A 7163-nucleotide genomic window follows, 5' to 3' on the forward strand; every position below is an offset into this window, starting at 1 on the left:
AAAAGAAAATCACTCAAATGAAAGTGGAACAAAAGGGGGAACGAAAGAAAATCTAAAACCATTAAACCCTTTTCTGGCTGGATCTTTTCCCCAACTGCCATCTCACCTTGATGTCATTTTAGCTTTGGGATGACATGCTGCATGCTAATTTGGCTCCAGCAGTTCAGCTAAGCAGAACCATCTTCCTGAGCCTTATCACTCAGTTCAGCCACATTTCATTTTTAATCTCTTTCTGTCTCGCTAACTTCAAACAATTTCCCCCTTTTCATGATACCTAATTAGCCTGCCTGCTTTAGATAATCATGTGAGGTGTTCATGCGTACATTACAGCCCTGAGTGAAAAATTGAATCTCTGTGAAAGGATCCATGGGGGACTCTGGCAATTAGTCTCTAGCAAACATACATTGGGAAACATCTGTACAAATTTAAGTTGGACAGGGAAGCAAATCTGACCCATAGGAGGAACCAAGGAAGGCAGAAATAAATGTACTGTAGAAGGTAAACGTTATAAACTCACACTGCAACCTCGCTCACAGTGGCGCCATTAGGGCCAGATTATGCATCCCATGTCCGGACCCCCCTCAGTCCAGTCCTGTGTGAAATGTTAGTGGCATATGGGGTCAGCAGCTTAACAGAAAACAGTCCAGCATCAACATCCGACAGGGGAATCTGGGAGCTGATGCCTGTTGTTGCAGCATCCTTTTCCCCCTTGCCTTTAAAAATCACACCTATAGGAGCGTGGCACCGTGCACAGCAAAACTTTAGTCATGCCAGCCATCTTCATTTCCCTAGAGTGCCTCAGGATCCAGGTGGACCCAAAGGCACTCTGGGGAAATAAAAATGGAGGGTATTACTAAAGCTTTCCTGTGCACGGTGTGCCTGACTTTTTCTTTGTTTTTTATTATTTTTGTACACAGATTGGTTGCACTGTGGCCCCCCCTCCCCCAAAAAAGGAAGGAAGGAAGGAAGGAAGGAAGGAAGGAAGGAAGGAAAGAATCTGTTTCCTTCTCAACACAGCATCTGATAAGAGGAAGGACAGGAGTGAAATAGAGACACGCCACACCGAGCTCCACGTCTCACGGATGCCTCAGCAGATGGACAGCAGAGGGGTGGGTGGGTGGTGGGTGGGTGGGTTGCAGTGGCCCCTACATGATACAGGCAGACGTGAGCACATGCAACCCCTTTCCACGCAGTCCCCTCTCCCAGCATATACTCTAATGAGAAAAGTGTGACTGCTTGCTTTTACATGGACAATACTGATCTGCACGATGGGGTGTGTGGAGAGCAGACTTCTAAAGTTGCGAAAGTACTATGGATTTGTATACTCAAATGAGAAAAGTGTTATTGCTGGCTTTTACAGGGAGGGACAATGCTGACTTGTGCACATGGGAGCCAGGCAGACTTCTGAAGCTGCGAAAGTACTGTGGATTGTATACAGAACTAGCCAAGGTAGGGATCAGAGGCCACGGAAGTGAAAAGGGGAGGCAAGGAAGTTGAAATGGAAAAGTTCATTCTGAGAGGGGGGAGGGGCTATCCCAGAGGGGGCAAGCAGTGGGCGTACAATGCTGCTGACATCCAATAACATCCCTCCAGGCTCCACATACCAGTGTAAATGGCAGGTCGCGTTATGCAGTAAAAGAAAAACCAGTTGTGTAAAGAACTGATTTCAATCCCGCAAACAATCTGGAAGAAGAAGGTGTGGTAAAGGTGTGGGATAAAAAGCCTGGTGTGGTGAAACCCAGTATTTGTGTTCAGAGATTTGAATTGCAACAGCCTAAAGCCTTGTTCAGATGTAACAGATGTAAGTCTGATAAATCATGGTTCAGATCCTGATTTGATATGCCTCTTTGTAGAGAGCTCTTAAACAACAGTTTCTTGGTTCAGATATTGTGGGAAAGTCTGGTTTTAAAAACCAGGAAAGCTTTGCCAAAGCTGAGCATGTTAGATGAGGAGGGAAGAGAAGAACAAGGAGGGAGCACACAAGCGCATGTCTCATTCCTGGTCCAATATGAACTGGGCCTAAGTTTTGCCCTGGATTTTTTAGATGATTTGTAACAAATACATTGTTAGGCATTGTATTATTTGGATTGTTGCTGCTTTTCCCACAACACAATAGCAATAGTGAGCATTAGTACTATTAGAGCAGTACTTTACCTTTGCCCGTAGGAGTAATTTGAAACCAGTCCTTCATGCAGAAGAAAGTAAAGGGTTGCACTCCAGTACACCACTGGGATTGTGGGATATACCTGCTTACTTTCCCTGGTGCCCCAGCTGTTGTCAAACAAGCTTGCTCCTGTCTCCTTAGCCCAACCCCTTTGTCTGCATAGCTCAGAGGTGGGCAGAAGGTAGATCTCCAGATGTTTTGGACTTTAGCTCCCAGCATTCCTTAAAGACTCGGCTTACCATGGCTGTAGCCTGGTGTTCTGTGTTCTATGCTGTTTCCACTGAGCTCTAATTGAATTATTTTCTTGATGTCTGGGGGCATCTGAGTGGAGTCTGGGTTGGGTCTGATTACCTCATCAGTGTTTCTGCCTCCTCTGCCATGTTTCCAGGACAATGGAAGGAGAAACTAATGGAGGAGTACCGGAGTTTTAAAAGGGAATCAGCTTTTCTATGAAGAGAGGCTTCCCCCCTTCCCCCTTTCCCCTGAAAATTCAGATGCACCTGCATTTCAGGAGCAAGGCTGATTGAGCACAGTGGGAGTTACTTCTGAGTAGACACACATATGCTTGTGCTGGGAAAAGGGGGGGAGAACACAAAGAGGGAAACCAGCCCCCATTTTAACCAGAGGACCTCATTGACCACAATGGGAGTTACTTCTGACGAGACAGTAATGTGTTCATTGGGGGGAAAGAGAGCAGCAAACACAAAGACAGAAACCAGCCCCCATTGTAACCTGCAGGATATCTATATGGAAGCTGTGAAGTACTCTCTTCCTAAGGCAATTCATCGGAGCGTTGCAATCCCGCTTGGTCGCTTAATTGCACTTAAGGAATTGGGCTTTAACATGTGCCATTGCAATTGAGGGAGAATCTCTGTAAGTTCTGATGTGGGAATTCAAAGGCAAGCCTCATTCAGCACAATGGGAGTTACTTCTGAGGAGACACTAATGGGTTTCTTGTGGGAAAGACACAGAAACCAGCCCCCATTTTAATGCACAGGATCTCTATATGGAAGCTGTGAAGGAGTTATGTCCTAAGGCAATGGACCAGAGCCTCGACATCACACTTAACTTAAGTGCGTTAGGGTATTTTAGAAAATGTTTTTATTGTAGAATTTTATTGTTTTAAACTTTTTTTTATTGTATGTTGTACATCGCCCAGAGTGGCTGGGTGACCAGCCAGATGGGCGATTAATAAATTTAATAATAATAATAATAATAATAATAATAAACTGCATTTAAGGAACTGGGCTTTGATATGTGCCATGGTCACTGAGACAGCAAGCCTCATTCAGCACAATGGCAGAAAAACCCCTTGACTGGAGTCATGGGCTGTGTTCTGGTGCTTATTTTCAATCATGTTTTAAAAGTTGGTCTCTTGCCATCCTGCTCCAACATGGTGATGAAACTTCCCAAAAACAGGGAGGGAAAGGGCTGGGTCACTGAGGTCAGAGTGACACACCCACAAAAGCCGGGCTAAATGCCCCATGGGTAGGACTATGATACCAAACCCAGTGCGGTTGTGGAAACAGGTCAGTAATGGAGCCGAAGTAAGCTGGAAAAGTTGGACTATACCCAGTCTCAGAAGAAGCGTGTTTTCCGTGTTAAAATGCAGGGCTGGTGCTGAATGGCTACGCCATCATGGAAACACAGAGACGTCATTGCGCAGCCAGGCTGGTGTAAATCGCTGGTGGAAACACAGCCCTGGATGTCTTAGAATGGCCCAGTCAAAGTTCAGACCTCAATCCAACTGAGAATCTGAAGCAAGACTTGACAACTGCTATTCACCAATGGTCCCCATCCAACCTGACAGAACTCGAGCAATTTTGCCAAGAAGAATGCGCAAAGCTGGTATAGACTTATCCCCAAAGACTCACAGCTGTAATTGCTGCCAAAGGTACTTCTGCCAAGTATTGACTTGGGGGTGGCAGGGGGGGGGAATACTCATGCAACCAACAAATGCGTTTGTTTTTAATTAACTTTTGTGCCACAATAAAAATATTTCACACCTTGATGTGTAAATCAAATGGTAAAAATGCCAATTAAATCCATGTTAATTCCAGGTTGTAACACAACCAAATGTGGATAAGTGAAAGGTGTGTGTGTGTGTGTGTGAATACTTATTCCACTGTAATGCCTTCTTTTCAAATTTGGTTTCTGACTTCTTAGTGCGTGTGTCCTGCACTTAGGTGTAAATAGGAATGAAATAATTGGATATGAGTTTATTGCACTGCATTTCCATGTTACACAAACCAAAATGTGTAAGGTAGCTCTTTTCCTTCCTTCCTTCCTTCCTTCCTTCCTTCCTTCCTTCCTTCCTTCTTTCTTTCTTTCTTACATTTATATCCCGCCTTTTCCTCCAAGGAGCCCAAGGTGGTGTACATAATCCTCCTCCTCTCCATTTTATCCTCACAACAACCCAGTGAGTTAGGTTTGGCTGAGAATCAGTGACTGGCCCAAAGTCATCCAGTGAGCTGAGTGGGGACTTGAACCCAGGTGTCCCAGTCCAGGCCAAAACTCTAACCACTACACCACACTGGCTTTCAATTTTATGCATGGAACTGAAATAATACTGGATAACATATACAATGAATTTCCTCTGTTCTTTCTTAATCATAAAAGATTACTTGAAATTGTCAGAAGATTTCAATTCTGCAGAGAAAAAGAGAGAGAAGAAAAAGAGAGAGGCCCACTTTCTTTCTTTTTTTAAAAGGCAGATGAATTGCTGCTTCATATGTTTTTTCAGGGCAGACAATGATAAAAAACCATGGAGAAGAGGGCATCTTCCCTTTCCCATTGAGTGATCATGAACAACAAAAGGAGACAGTTGGCTAGAGAAACTAATAAACACATATGGGTTTCAGACAATTTTATTGTGGTCGTTAGCAAAATGTGAGCAAAAGAGAATTCGTAATTGCATGCTAACAAGGTGCAAATTTGCTATTCTTTTCTGACAAATACCTTGTTGACTTTTTCTATGCAACAGGATTTTCTCAGATTTCCGGTTGTATGCAGTGTGGGTAGAGAGGGGCAGGGATCTGAGTTGCATCAAACTCTCATAGCATTGTTCCTTAAGGCAAAGGTTCATATTACAAAGTAAAGACAGGCAGGTTCCCAACCCCTGTATAGCTCATAATATTAATGTGGGGTCTGGGCAGGCAGTGTGTATGTGTTCATGAGATTCTGCAAGGGACAATCAGGATATGGGGGAAGAGCAGAATCACAGAATCATAGCATTGGAAGGGGCCATCTAGTCCAACCCCCCGCTCAGTACAGGAATCCAGTTTAAAGCATCCCTGATGGGTGGCTGTTCAGTCTCTGTTATTATTATTATTGTTTATTTGTTTGTTTGTTTGTTTATTACATTTCTATACCGCCCCATAGCCAAAGCTCTCTGGGTGGTTTACAAAAGTTAAAACTTTAAAATACAATATATAAAGTTTAAAATCCATTTACATAAAAGCACACAGACGATATACACAAACAACATATACCTAGAAACAACTTTCAACAGGCAGTCATAACTAAAGACACATCCAGGACCGATGATAACTGTGAAGCTCTTCTGATCAAAGCTACAACTTCCTCCATTCGCTTCTGTTTGCTGAAGTCAATAGTGCTATGGGATGAGCACAGGAGCATTCCCGTCTTCAGTTCTGTTCACTCAAGCTGCCGGTCCCATATGATATAGTGTGGAGGGAGGGAATCAGCAGCAGCCGCTGTTTCCAATTTCTTTACTCCTCAGGACCAGCAATGGTTCTGGAGACCAGCTTCAGCTGGATGGGCTTTTTGGGTTGCAGGAAGCCCTTGGTGTCCAGTTCCATGGGGATCAGCGTCTCTCTGCAGACTTGGAAGGAAAATTTCTGCAGCAAGTCCACCACAGCCACTTTCATGACCAGGAGAGCAAAACGCATCCCAATGCAGTTCTTGGGACCTGCTCCGAAGGGCAGGAAGATGTACGGGTCGATGCTTTCCTTGTTCTCTTTACGGAACCTCTCGGGCCTGAACTCCTCTGGTTCTGGCCAATATTCCGGGTCAAGGTGCAGGACAAAAGCAGGGATCATGGTCACAACTCCCTTTGGGATCGTCAGTCCATTAATCTCCACAGTTTTTTTGCAAATCCTTTCAAGCCATCCTCCTGGAGGGTCGAGCCTGAGGGTTTCATTCACCACCATGTCAAGATACTCCATCTGAAGAACTGCATCATAGGTGGGAGAGGCCTGATTGGGAAGTGCCTCATCTATCTCCCCCTGCAGCCTCTGCTGAACATCTGGGTGTGTGGCCAGGCAGTAAGACAGGACACTGAGGGCACTACTGGTGGTCTCATAACCAGCAAAAACAAAGATAATGGCCTGTGACAAAATCTCTTTGTCAGTCAGAGCTTTATACGAATTTGGGTCATCAGAGGTGTCACTGGAAATTTGGGAGTCCACCATTAGCTGCAGAAAGTCAACCCGGTTTGTGTGATTATTCTTTTGCCGGTCCTTCTTGATTTTCTTGACAACATCAGTGAAGAAGTTTATGAAGGACCTAGGCATCAAGGTGAATTTTAGTTTATCCAGCAATGGCATGAGGAATGGAAAGATGACAAGCAGGAGTAGCAACAGATTTAAGAAGCTGAACTTGAGTAACTTCTTGATATGCATAACGAAAGGATCGTTGGGGTTGTTTATGGAGTCTATGTTGACTCTGTGTGAATATCTCCAGCAACGGAGAGCCCACCACCTCCTTAGGCAGTTGGTTCCATTGTCTGACTGCTCTGACCATTAGAAAGCTTCTTCCTGATGTTCATCCAAAATCCACCTTCCTGTAACTTAAGCCTGTTAGGGTGCAATTCTATGGGGATAGGCAAACTTGGAGGCAACTGTCTATCCAATGCAGGGCAGGAGAAGCATGGAGGGGATTGTTCCCTCCGCACTTCTTCTGCCCTGCATTTGTGGTTAGACAGCTGATTTTGGCTGTCTAGCAATGGGAAGGCGGAGTGGGGGAGGAGGCTGCCAGA

At 44.7% G+C, this 7163-nt stretch overlaps 1 pseudogene; it reads right to left on the minus strand.

Annotated features, from left to right (window-relative positions):
• Positions 1 to 5758: 5758 nt before the first annotated feature.
• LOC146348734 (cytochrome P450 3A4 pseudogene) lies at positions 5759 to 6807 on the minus strand (annotated as a pseudogene).
• Between the last annotated feature and the right edge of the window lie 356 nt (positions 6808 to 7163).

The sequence above is a fragment of the Heloderma suspectum genome, chromosome 4, assembly GCF_057233095.1.
Source record: "Heloderma suspectum isolate Gila_16-S chromosome 4, 16-S_ref, whole genome shotgun sequence".
In the NCBI taxonomy this organism is placed as follows: domain Eukaryota; kingdom Metazoa; phylum Chordata; class Lepidosauria; order Squamata; family Helodermatidae; genus Heloderma; species Heloderma suspectum.